Consider the following 12629-nt stretch of genomic DNA (forward strand, 5'->3'; position numbering starts at 1 on the left):
TGCACTGTCTCAGTTCTGTCCCTCTGTTTCCTCAGTCCTAACCCTCCAAAAATGCAGCACATTCTCAGTACTGTCCCTCTGACAGTTCAATGCTTCTTCAATACTGACCTCTCCAACAATGCAGTGCACATGTAGCACTAACCCTCTGATAATGCAGTGTTTGCACAGTACTGATCCGCGGATACATTTTTGCTTTGCTCGTGGATGAGGGTATGTTGACTAGACAAATATTTATTGCGTGTCCGTACTTGCCCTTGAGAAGTTGGTGGTCTGTTATCTTCTTGAACTGCCTTAACCTATAACAGGTAAGTGCTCCCAAAGTAATGTTAAGAAATGAGTTCCAGGATTTTGACTGGGTGACAGTGAGGAGGCAGTGATGTATTTTCAGGTGAGAGTGGCAAGTGGCTTGGAGGGAAGCTTGCAACTGCTTTTAGCTGAGAAAGGGCCTGGATTTGGAAGGTGCAGTTGAAGGAGTGTTTGTGGATTTGTGCAGTATATCTTGTAGCTGGTACCTACCACTGCCACTGTGCATCAGTGATGGACAGAGTGAATATTTAAGATGATGATGTGGTGCCAATCAAGTGGGCTTCTTTGTCCTGGATGATGCCACACTTCTTGAGAGTTGTTGGAACTGCAGTAATCAGGGTAAGTAGAGAGGATTCCAGCTGACTTTTGTTCGGTAGAAGGTGGACAGACTCTGGGAAGTCAGAAGGTGGGTTATTTGCCACAGAGTTCCTAGATTCTGACATGTTTTATAGCCACAATCTTGTATGGCTGGAGCCATTCAGTCTCTGGACAATGATAACTGCCAGGATGTTGATATTGTGGGATGATTATGTGGGACATTGATGATGACTCCATTCAATGTCATGGGAGGTGGCTTGATTCTCCCTTGTAGGAGATCATTGGTTGCCCACCTCTTTTGTTGCAGAAGTATTATTTGCCATTTATCAACTCAAGCCTGAGTGTTGCCCTGGTCTTGGTGTGGACATGGACTGCTGCAAAATCTGAAGATTCCTGAATGGTGCTGAACATTGTGCAATCAGCAGCGAACATCCCCACGTCTGACCTTCTGATGAAGAGAAGTTCATTGAAGCAGCTGCAGATGGTTGGTATGACAACATTACCCAGAGGAACTTCAACAGTGCAATGCTCCTTCAGCACCACATTGGGAATATCGATCTGGATTGGGTGCTCAAGGTTCTAGACTGGGTCTTCAACCCACCATTAATGAGCAGAGGTGAAAGAATTACCCAATGAGTTACTTTTTAAATACAGTGCAAAGTTCCACAGTTGAAGCTGAAACAATAGTATGTGAGACTAAACTAAAATCATTTCTGATGTAGTAAAACAACAACAATTTCCTGTCTGGACTACTGCTGGAACAGGAACTGATGTCCAATGCAATGCAGTATTCTTACTGTAATACTGAGACATACAAGCCAATCTGGACCTTTTTTACTTCCTGAAAAAAGAGAAGGTTATGGAGAAGTTGATAGTGATGTTCAAAATCATGAAGGGGTTCTGATGGGATAATTTTTAAGAGTAACTTTCAGAAGAGAATTGGATAAATACATGAGAGGCAACATAATTACAGTGTTATCAGGGAGGAACAGTGAAGTGGGACAATTTAGACTGTTATACAAGAGCTGGCACAGGTGCAATGGACTGGATGGCATCCTTTTATCCATGAACAAGAACTGGGTCCTCTATCGCTGGAAAGGACACAAATATCCCATCAGCCCCAAAATTGCTCCATGTCACATATTATCTTGATTTGAATTTTTTTTTAAATTGCTCTTGAATTGTAATCTTCATGACCATGAGATTTTGAAAATAACTTACCAGAAAATGAAGATTCTACAAGCCAGAGTGTGATAATGACCAAAATAGTGTTAATCATGTCGGATGAGACAAAGATTGGTCAGGAGAGTGGCAGAGATTCAATACTCTTCAAAATGCTGTCCTGAATTCTTTAGCGGCCACCTGAGAGATTAATCAGAGTTTCACTTTAATTTGCCATCTATAAAATGGTATCTTTGAATTGCAGCAATCCCTCAACATGACACTGAATGTCAACCTGGATTATGTGTTCACATTCTTGGAGCAGTAGTTGATTCCTCAACCTTCTAAATCAAAGGTGAAAACATTACCCACCGAGCATGGCTCACATCTATGTCTATAGAGGGAATATTCTCTAATAAATGTCATGCTGTAATTACACTCTCCTGGCAATGGTGGTGCTTTCACAACCTTTGTTATGTCTTTTAGCTCTCACTTAGTACAAACAAACAACGAAGCTATGATAATCTTTACTTCTATCCAAAGAATCATTTTATAAAATTCTTGTTGAATTCTCTGCACAAAGACATGTCCAACCATCAGCACTGCTGATAGGGTAACGAAGCAGATTACATATCCAGCCCAGCCAGAATAGGGTAAAAATCCCTACTGTTAATACCAATCTTTGGTACTCAAAGTAGTTAAAGTTCCTTTGAAAACATACACACTATAGTCTGGATTGACATAGTGAAAGTAGATGCTCTGATTTCCTACTATCACATGGCTAATTAGGAATTTCATCCACTTTTACTGCATTCCATTAAAAACTGTTGAAAGTATTTACAAGTCTACACTCAATGGAGTTGGCTGTGTTATGAACATACCTTCCTCGGACATCAGGCCCGAGAGTGGGACGTGAACCCAGAGCTTCTGACTCAGGCTGACTCCTACCAAAAGTCTGCTCAGTGTTATTTTCAATGAGTTTCATGAAGGATTTCTCTCCCTAAGGCTTGATGAGTTTTCTTGTGGAATTGCCTGAAACTCACTTCATATTAATTGTATACCAGTTGACTGTCTAACTGTGGTGTCTCTCTTGTATCCAGTGCTAGCCTGGTTCTCCCATAGCTGGAAGTACTTGCTGCCGATACCTGGGTTCCCTGGTGCTGAGGCTAGCTTATATCCACAGCTATGCACATGGTCAAAGGTCGGCAGTTCACAGCTGTTGCTTGCCAGGAATTTGATCCTGATAAATGCAGCTGTTTGGTCCCGAGGTCGAGAAAGACCTTGCTCAACGTTTCAACCCGTTTTCCACAGTTTCTCAGAATAGCCCATGTCATTCAGACCTGTTACAATTCACACACAGAAAGGGACTCTACTACTGCACCACAGACTGCCAATGGATAGATAGATTTTATCACTTTAGAGTTGGAACTGAATTCCATCTGTGAGTCCTCCATCAACAATCCCCTACTGCAGTTCCTATTTCTTAGAATCTTAGTAGGGAAATCAAAGGTTTTGGGGAAAATTCTGGCCATGAGGAATATTTGGATTGTGTTGAATGGCGGACCAGGCTCGAGGGGGTGGAATGGCCTACTCCTATTCCTATTTCTTATGATCTAATGGCCTAACTCCCTTCCCCTATTTCACTTGAAGATTACACTTGCTCTTCGTTGTTCATGTGAATCATTAATCATGATTTTTCAAGTTCTCAGCTTTGTTTTCAAATCCTTCCCTCCCTATCAATCCAGTCTCCTCCAATCCCACAACATCTGCACACATTTAAATCTGGACTCATGAGCTCCACTCGTTTTAATGGCTTCACCATTCATGGCCACACCTTCATCTGCCTGGAATCTGGGCTGTTTCAATCACTCCCTAAACCTTTACACATTTCTCTTCCCTTTAAGGCCCAGTTTGATACAAATGTCCTTGATGAAGCTTCAGGTCAATTGACTTAATGTATCCTTATATGGTTTGGCATGACATTTAAATGCTCCTGTAAAGTGTCTTGGAACAATTTATTACATTACAAGATATACACATTAAATTCTTAAGTGTCATGGTTATCACGTACACTTCCTACAGTCACACCTCCGTCATAACGCTGACCCACCCATTATGAGCAATATTACAGGAGATCTGTCTGTACATATTTAACTGAGTTCATAAATTAACTTGACAGCAATGATCTTTAGAAAATAAACTATTTTAGGAATCAAGTTGGGAGTGCCTTGCGTTGGATAAAGGATAATTATCTCTTTCAAAAAAGGCTGTCCAGCTGAATACCTTCTGGAGATGTTAGTATGTTGACTTCCTGGAAATATTTATTGCTTCGGTTAAATTGAAATGAAACTACTTGTGTATTCTTGTTTCCAAACCTTGTTTAACACAGGTAGGGCATATCACCTATAATTGCAGACTTATATCCCAATGATTTTTGATAATATTCTCACAGCGACTTAAAAACCCATTGAGCTTTGATTAGTTAATATACACCTACTCAGTTAATTTGGATCACCCTGCAGAGATGATGGGCCAACATTTTAGGAAGGTCTTGATGCACACACAAGTTATTTTCCAGCCCTTTGCTTTTGCACTTTCACAAGTAATGGGTGTCCTGGGGTAAATTTGATGTAAAAATAGTACCACTTTTTAAGAAGTGAATTTGTATAAAGTTCAATCCAATTGTGGAGGAAAGGATTCACTCTACGTTTACTCTAATAATAGCTACTGAGCGTGTGTATAAAGAGCTACGTCAAGCTGATGTTGGAACAAGATTGACCTGCAATCCAAGTATGACGGGTCTCATATGGGGTATCTCTTTACCATCCTCAGCGTCTTGTGGTCAATAAAACCTGTTAATGTTCACTGTCGTGCATGTAGACCTAACCTTACAGTAAAGCCTCATTAACAATATCCGATCATATTAATATTTTATGCATTTCTATCAATTCCATTCTTTGCTGTTTGATGAGGCATAAATCTGTTCAAATAAGCATAAAAACAGAAGATTCTGGAAATACTCAGCTGATCACATTAACAACACTGAAGAGAGAGACAGAAACAAAGTGAACATCCTGAAGCATCATCTCTGTTTTGTTCTCAACCGATCCTGCCTGACCTGCTGAATGTTCCCAGCATTTCCTGATCTTAATTCAGCCTTCCAGCATCTATAGGTTTTGTTTTTAAATTAAACAGCTTGTCACCATATTAAACTGATAGAGTGAGGCCCAGGACACATTTCCACATGAACATCACCAACAACCATTCCTAGGCTTACAGTTATAGTCATCAAGTCAGAGTTATACAGCACAGGAACAGACCCTTTGGTCCAATTTGTTCATGCTAACCAGATATCCTACACTGATCTCGTCCCGTTTCCCAGTTTTTTTGACAATATTCATCTAAACGCTTCCTATTCACATACCCATTCAGATGCCTTTAAAATGCTGTAATTATGTTCGCCACACTTCCTCTGGTTGCTAGCATACATGCATCATATCTGCATGAAAATGTTGCCATTTTAAATCTTTCCCCTCTCACCTTAAATCTCTGCCTTCTAGTTTTGGACTCCCCTGCCCTTGGCTGTTCACCCTACCCATGACTCTCATGATTTTATAAACATTTATAAGGTCACTCCTCAGCTTCCAATGCTCTGGGAAAAATAGCCCCAGACTATTCAGCCTCTCCTTATATCTCAAAGCCTTTATTCCTGGCAACATCCCTGTAAATCTTTTCTGACCCCTTTCAAGTTTATCAACATCCTTCCTATAGCAGGGAGACCAGCTATGAATGTAATATTCTAAAATTGGCCTAACCAATGTCCTGTATAGCCATAACATGACTTCCCAACTCCTATACTCAATGCACTGACCAATAAAAGCAAGCATGCCAAATGCTACTTTCGCCACCCTGGTTACCTGTGACTCCACTTTCAAGCAACACTTCTCAGGGTCCTACAATGAACTGTCCTGCCCTGGTTTTCCTTACCAAATACAACATTTCATATTTACCTAAATGAAACGCTATCTGCCACTCCTCAGCCCATTGGCCTAGCTGATCAAGGTTCTGTTGAACAATGAGATAACGTTCTTTGCTGTCCACTACACCACCAATTTTGGTATCATCTGCAAACCTATAAACCACACATCCTATAGTCACATCCAAATCATTTACATAAATGACAAAAAACATTGGACCCAGCACCAATCCTTAATGCACACTGCTCACAGGCTTCCACCGCCATCCTCTGTTTCCTACCTTCAAGCCAGTTTTGTATCCAATTGTCTAACTCAGTCTGGATTCCATATGATCTAACCTTGTGGAACCTTGTTGAATGCCTTGTTGGAGGTCCATTTGGACAACATCTACTACTCAGCTCTCATCAATTTTCATTGTCACTTCAAAAAATTCAATCAAGTTAGTGAGACACAATTTCCCATGCACAAAGCTGTGTTGACTATCCCTAATCAGTGCTTTCCTTTCCAAATGCAGGTAGATTCTGTCCCTCAAAATCCTCTCACAACTTACCGACCACTGACATCAGGTTCACTGGTGTATAGTTCTCTAGCTTGTCCTGACCATCTTTCTTAAATAATGGCACCATATTAGCCAATCTCCCATTTTCTGGTACCTCACCTGTGGCTATTGATACAAATATCTCCGTAAAATGCCCAGCAATCTCTTCTCTAGCTTTTTACAAAGTTCTGGGATACACCTATCATTTCTTGAGGATTTATCCATTTTTATTGTTTTAAGACATTCAGCACCTTGTCCACTGTATTATGGAAACTTTTCAAGATATCACTATTCATTTTCCATACCCTTCCACAGTAAATACTGACACAAAATACTTATTTAGTATCTCACCCATCACGCATGGATGGCCTTGTTGATCTTTACAGGGTCCTATTCTCTCCCTATTTACGCTTTTGTCCTGAATGTATTTGCAAAATCTCTTTGAATTCTTCTATTTGCCAAAGATATGTCATGTCCCCTTTTTGCCCTCCTGATTTCACTCTTAAGTATATTCCTACTGTCGTTATACTCCTCGAGGGATTCACTCAATCCCAGATCTCTATATCTGACACATGCCTCCTCCTTTTTCTTGAGCAGAGCCTCATTTTCTCTCATAATCCAGAATTCCCTACATAAACCAGCCTTACCCTTCACACTAACAGGAACATCCTGTCTTTGAACTGTTGTTATCTCATTTTTGAAGGCCTCTCATTTTCCAACTTTACCTGTGAATAGCTTCTCCCAGACAACTTCTGGAAGTTCTTGCCTAATACTATCAAGATTGGGCTTACTTCAATTTAGAACTGTAACTTTTTTTTTATCAGGTTAATCCTATTCCATAACTGTTTAAAATTAATAGAATTATGATCACTGGTCTCATAGTGCTCCCCCACTGACACCTCAGTCACTTGCCCTGCCTTATTTCCCAAGGGAAGGTCCAGTTTTGCTCCTTCTCTAGTAGGTACATTCACATACTGGATAAGAAAATTTTCTTGTACACACTTAACAAATTCCTCTCCATCCAGGCCCTTAACACTACGGCAGTCCCAGGCTATGTTTGAATGTTACAATCCCTAACCATTATGCCCTTGTAGGGCAGGAATTCTAGTGTGATCTGATCAGTTCTTGTCTGGAAAGAAAGAAGGTTTGAGCTATTGTTGAAGGGAATGTATTATGCTGCAAGCAGGGTGGGGAAGCTGCCAGGACTCTAGTGAGAGGCAGAAACTCCCTCAGGTGAAAGGGCGTATCTCAAGCAAAGACAGCATAGAGTTTAACCCTCGCTAAATTGATATCCCGCAGGAATGGAGGAGGGGGAAATCTGGGAAGCAATCCTGCTTTGTCTGGGCTTGCCAATGAGCAGTTTAAGCAGGAGACAGGGAACATAGCTCATTAGATTGATCATGTAAATGGGGCAATCGACATTAAGGAAGAAGTCATCGGTCAAACACTCTCTGAAGTTGTTCCCCCCCTCCTCCTCCTGTTGAAGGGTTCAGTCCTCCCCAGTTTAACTCCCTGCTCCAGGGGAATTTACAGGCAGGGGAAAGTGGGATTTAAGCCTCAGTCCAAGTGACAAAAAATAAATCAAACTAGCTGGAAAAATAACTTCCTTGAAAAGAACTGACTCAGAATAGCTGCTGAGGTGTGAATAGAGGATTTGGGTCTGATTTTGATTTTTTTTCTCACATCCTTATTTCTTTTAATAGTAGGAAGCCCCTGGACTTTAACTGCTTATACCTCGCTTTACAATGCAATGCAAACGGATGTCAGCATGTCATCTGAAAACAGGGAATTGGACATATTTCTGAAAAGAAGCAATTTACAGGGTTAGGCAGAAAGAGGGGAAACAATTAGATTGCCCCTTCAAAGAGTTGACACAGGCACAAGGTGCGGAATGGGTTCTAAGATTGACGCCTGTTTTGAATTACATTTGTAGATTTTTATAGAAGCAAGGTTATGGACTTTGCTAACATCTGTAGCATTTACAAGTACAGCACAATTTTTTCCAAGAATTGTGTACACCGTGCAACAGATTCTAAAAATTCTTTCACAAATTGTTGGTGTCACTGGATAGATGAGCATTTATTGTCCATCCCTTAGACCCCTTGAGAAAGGTGGTGAGGAGCTACCTTTCTGAATCTCTCCAGTCCAAGTGGTACATACTTCAGCATCCCCAAGCTATGGGTAATGAATTGTTGTTAGTCAAACAGAAGAGCTGTCTAACATTCCTGGGGGTGTTGACATAGACTGGAAATCTAAAAATCCTCCTCATCCCAAAATAAGGCTCTGCATGCCAGGGACCAATTAGGACCTTTAGACCCAGTTGGACAGATCTTTGTTCAGCAAAGGTTTTCATTGATATGGACAAAAAGCAGGTGAATGGTATTGAGATACAGGCTAGATTGTGGGATAGACTTAGTGAGCTGAATGGTCTGTTCATTCCCATATTTTTGTTAAGATCATGGTAAATGTTGACTGTCAAATTTTAATTTCTGTCATCTGATTGCAATATTTGAGACCTTTCCTTGACTGAAACCTTTAATTTTGAAACAAGAACAAATACAAATCTAAAATAGATGCTGTGATCACCTGATTCACAGACTGAAGCAAGGCAAGAGACCAATGTGTAATAACTAAAACTGTTTGCATTATAATTACCATTTTAACTGAAGACATTGAAACCAGGCATCTGAGTCAAGAAAGCCAAATTTGCATCTACAGTTTTCTTTCACAGCTCTGTGAGAGTATCAAACATTGGGATTTGATAGGTCTCTCTCTGTGGTTTGTTAGGTTTGAAATACAATGTGACCAGACTCTCAAATCCACAGTAAACTATATTTCAATTGTTGTGTTCAGTAGCAGCTGAGAGAGAAAGGACACAGATTTAGTAATGCAATATCTCTCTCTCGCTCTCTCTCTCTCTCTCTCGCTCTGTCTCTCTCTGTGTGTGTCTGTCTGTCTGTCTCTCTCTCTCTCTCACTCTCACTCTGTATGCATCTCTCTGTATCTCTCTCTCTTTGCGTCTCTCTGCCTCTCCCTCCCTCTCTCTGCCTCTCCCTCCCTCTCTCTCTGCCTCTCCCTCCCTCCTTCTCTCTGCCTCTCCCTCCCTCCCTCCCTCCCTCTCTCTGCTTCTCCCTCTTCCACCCCCCTCTGCCTCTTTCTCTCCTTTCTCTCTCTCTCTCTCTCTCTCTGTGTCTGTCTCTCTCTCTCTCTCTCTGTGTCTGTCTCTCTCTGTGTGTCTGTCTGTCTGTCTCTCTCTGCCTCTCCCTCTTCCACCCCCTTGCCCCTCTCTCTCTCTCTCTCTCTCTCTCTCTCTCTCTCTCTTCTCTCCCCCCCCCCCCCCCCCCCCCCCCCGCCTCTCTCTCTGCCTCTTCCTCGCTCTCTATCTCTCTATCTCTCTCTCCTACCTACAGCCCTCTGTGGTAAAGAATTCCACAGATTTACCATCCTTAGACAGAATAAAGTTTACCTCTTCTCATTCTTAAATGGAGATCCCATCCTTTTGAGATTATATGTGGTCCTAGACATTCCCACAAGAGAGAACAGTCTCTCTACATCTATAGTGTGAAGCCCACTAAGAATCTTTTATATTTCAATAAGGTCTCCTTTCTTTCTTCTGAACTCTGTCCTACTCAACCTATCCTCATGAGAAAATCCCTGCATACCCAGATTCAAAATGATGAACTTCCTCTGAACTACCCCCAATGCCAGTATATCTTTTCTTAGATATCAGACCAAAACTGTTTAAAGTATTTTAGGTATGGTCTAACTAGTACCTTTATTTTAGCAAGACTTCCCTATTTTTATCCTCTATTCCCTTTTGTGATAAAGAGCAGTACTCCATTTGTCTTCCCTATTACCCACTGAACATGTATTCTAGTTTTTTGTAATTCACACATGAGGACCACCCAATCACCCTCTACTGCTGCTTTCTTCAGTTCTACTCCAATTAAATAATATTCATCCCTTCAATTGCTCTTTCCAAATTGCATAACCTGTCCATTTTCCACATTCTATTCCCTCTGCTGAGTTTTTGCTCACTCACTTAATATGTCTGTATCCCTCTGCAGACTTTTTTGACATCCTTACCACTTGTCTTCCCACCTATTTTTGTGTCATCTGCCAAACTGGCAATAATACATTCACTCCCCTCATCCAAGCCATGAAAGTACAGAACTTCTATAAATTAGACAATCCTCTCTGCATGCTAGTACATTACTCCCAACACTATGGGAGTACTTTATATAGCCTTATGTACATCATCTTCTCAAACACCTCTTGGAAATCCAAGTACTGATTCATTATCCATCCTGCTTGATACCTTCTCAAAGAACTTTAACAGATTTGTCATGCATGATTTTCCCTTCAGGAAGTTATGCTGACACTGCTTAGTTATATTATACATTACTAAATGCTATCACTTCCTTTATAATAGGCCAACAGTTTCCCAATGGCAGATGTTACACAAGCTGTCCTTTATACCTGTTGTAGACTTCAGGACTGCTGAGGACATCAGCCAACAACTGTGGACTCAGGTTAAAAATCTAACACCTCAAAACTTCTAAGAAATTTTAAACTGCATACCCTTTAGTTAACCTATCTGCACCGGGTGCATCCTTTTCACACTTATTAGCTTTGTATGTGCATGGCATGTTTATTATTATGTTTCTTAGAGTAATATTATTGTATTTACTTCCATTCAAGAAAACCTTGTAACTGGCTCCTTAATTTTGATCAAGTTGAAGTGTGATAGTTGAGTGCTAAATAGAAATATAAAAACTATTGTGACTGACAGAGTTTAAAGGAGGGGAGCCAAATTATCCATCTTCACCTGGTGATAACATTTTGCTGCAAATTGATGAGCATCGTTGCCAGGTAACAACAATGGCTGCACTTCATAAGTATTTCATTGACTGAAGAGCTTTGGAATATCCATCGGGATTTAAAATATTGTAGTGTTTGGAATGCTTTATCCCAGAGGGATGTGGGTACTCAATTGTTGTTTGTTCAAGATTGAAATTACTGGAGTTTTGGATATTAATAGAATGACGGGATCTGGGGATAGTGCAGGAAGGTTGATATTGAAGATCTGAAGATCATATTGAATGAAGGGACAGGTTTGACAAGCAATGTAACCTACTCCTGCTTCTTAAGGGATGTAAGCAAACTCCTACTTGTTGGCAGCATTAGCAACGGACCCGAAGGCAACCAGCTAGAAATGACTCTTCGTGTCATTTCACTGGAAACCCCGATTTAGTACCAAATCAGTGGGTACCAACTACTAATTGACATGAGCAGTTCCAAAAAGAGACTCTTTCGAAACAAATATTTTGTTTGTGTTTAGTGAAAATCCTAAAGAAAATCAGCTTTTATTATTGAACGGTTGTGGAAACTTAAGATCCAAGTTTGCCACCTGCACAGATTCAAAATAATTGACTTTGCCTGTAGTCAACTTCATTTATGTAGGTAAAAACAATGACTGCAGATGCTGGAAACCAGATTCTGGATCAGTGGTGCTGGAAGAGCACAGCAGTTCAGGCAGCATCCAAAGAGCAGCGAAATCGATGTTTCGGGCAAAAGCCCTTTATTCCTGATGAAGGGCTTTTGCCCGAAACGTTGATTTCGCTGCTCGTTGGATGCTGCCTGAACTGCTGTGCTCTTCCAGCACCACTGATCCAGAACTTCATTATGTAGTCTTCCCACCATTCTTTGATTTATTTCCATTGACTGCAATTGCAGTAAATGCACCATACTGAATGCAAGTCATATATTAAATATACTGAGGAATATTTCAGGTCCTGTCTGAATTTACATAACAGGACAATAAGAGCTGGAATATTTCCTTTTACCTTCACTCCACAATACAGAAACAGGAGAGGCCATTCAGCCACTCGAGCTTGGTCTATCCATCATTCAGTTTGATAGACGCTGATCTGTACCATGCCACATTTTGATCCTCACCACCTAATAATCATAACCAGCCAAAACTTCACAATCTCAAATTTAAAAATTTTAGTTGACTTCCCAAACCTCTGAGGGAATAAAAGCATAGTTCATGCAACTTTTCATCATCATGTAATTTTATTTTTAGCTCAAAAACTTTTCTGGTGAATCTGCATTGAAACCCCTCTCCTGCCAATACTGTATATCCTTTGTGAGGTCTGCCTGACTGACAATGGGCTAACACTAGATTGATATTAGATAAATGGTAGAACATTCGGAACTGTTCCACTTTGTTTCCATCACTCTGTCAACACAGGGATAGAAGAAAGACTTGCATTTGTGAAGCGCCTTTGTCAAACTTGGGACATGTGAAAGCTTTCCATTGTCAA

The 12629-nt window shown here is 40.7% G+C and overlaps 1 protein-coding gene across 7 annotated transcripts in view; it reads left to right on the top strand.

Annotated features, from left to right (window-relative positions):
* mical2a (microtubule associated monooxygenase, calponin and LIM domain containing 2a) overlaps positions 1–12629 on the top strand; it is a 296251-nt gene that overhangs the window by 32278 nt on the left and 251344 nt on the right. Inside the window, exon 1 of one of the 7 annotated variants that reach the window (XM_060839002.1) lies at positions 10792–10832. The exons of the other annotated variants lie outside the window; for them this stretch is intronic. The gene's annotated coding sequence lies outside the window, so the exon portion shown is untranslated. Of the gene's footprint in view, positions 1–10791; positions 10833–12629 lie in introns of those variants that run through there. 7 annotated transcript variants of the gene reach the window in all.

This window comes from Hemiscyllium ocellatum, chromosome 18 (genome assembly GCF_020745735.1).
Source record: "Hemiscyllium ocellatum isolate sHemOce1 chromosome 18, sHemOce1.pat.X.cur, whole genome shotgun sequence".
In the NCBI taxonomy this organism is placed as follows: Eukaryota; Metazoa; Chordata; class Chondrichthyes; order Orectolobiformes; family Hemiscylliidae; genus Hemiscyllium; species Hemiscyllium ocellatum.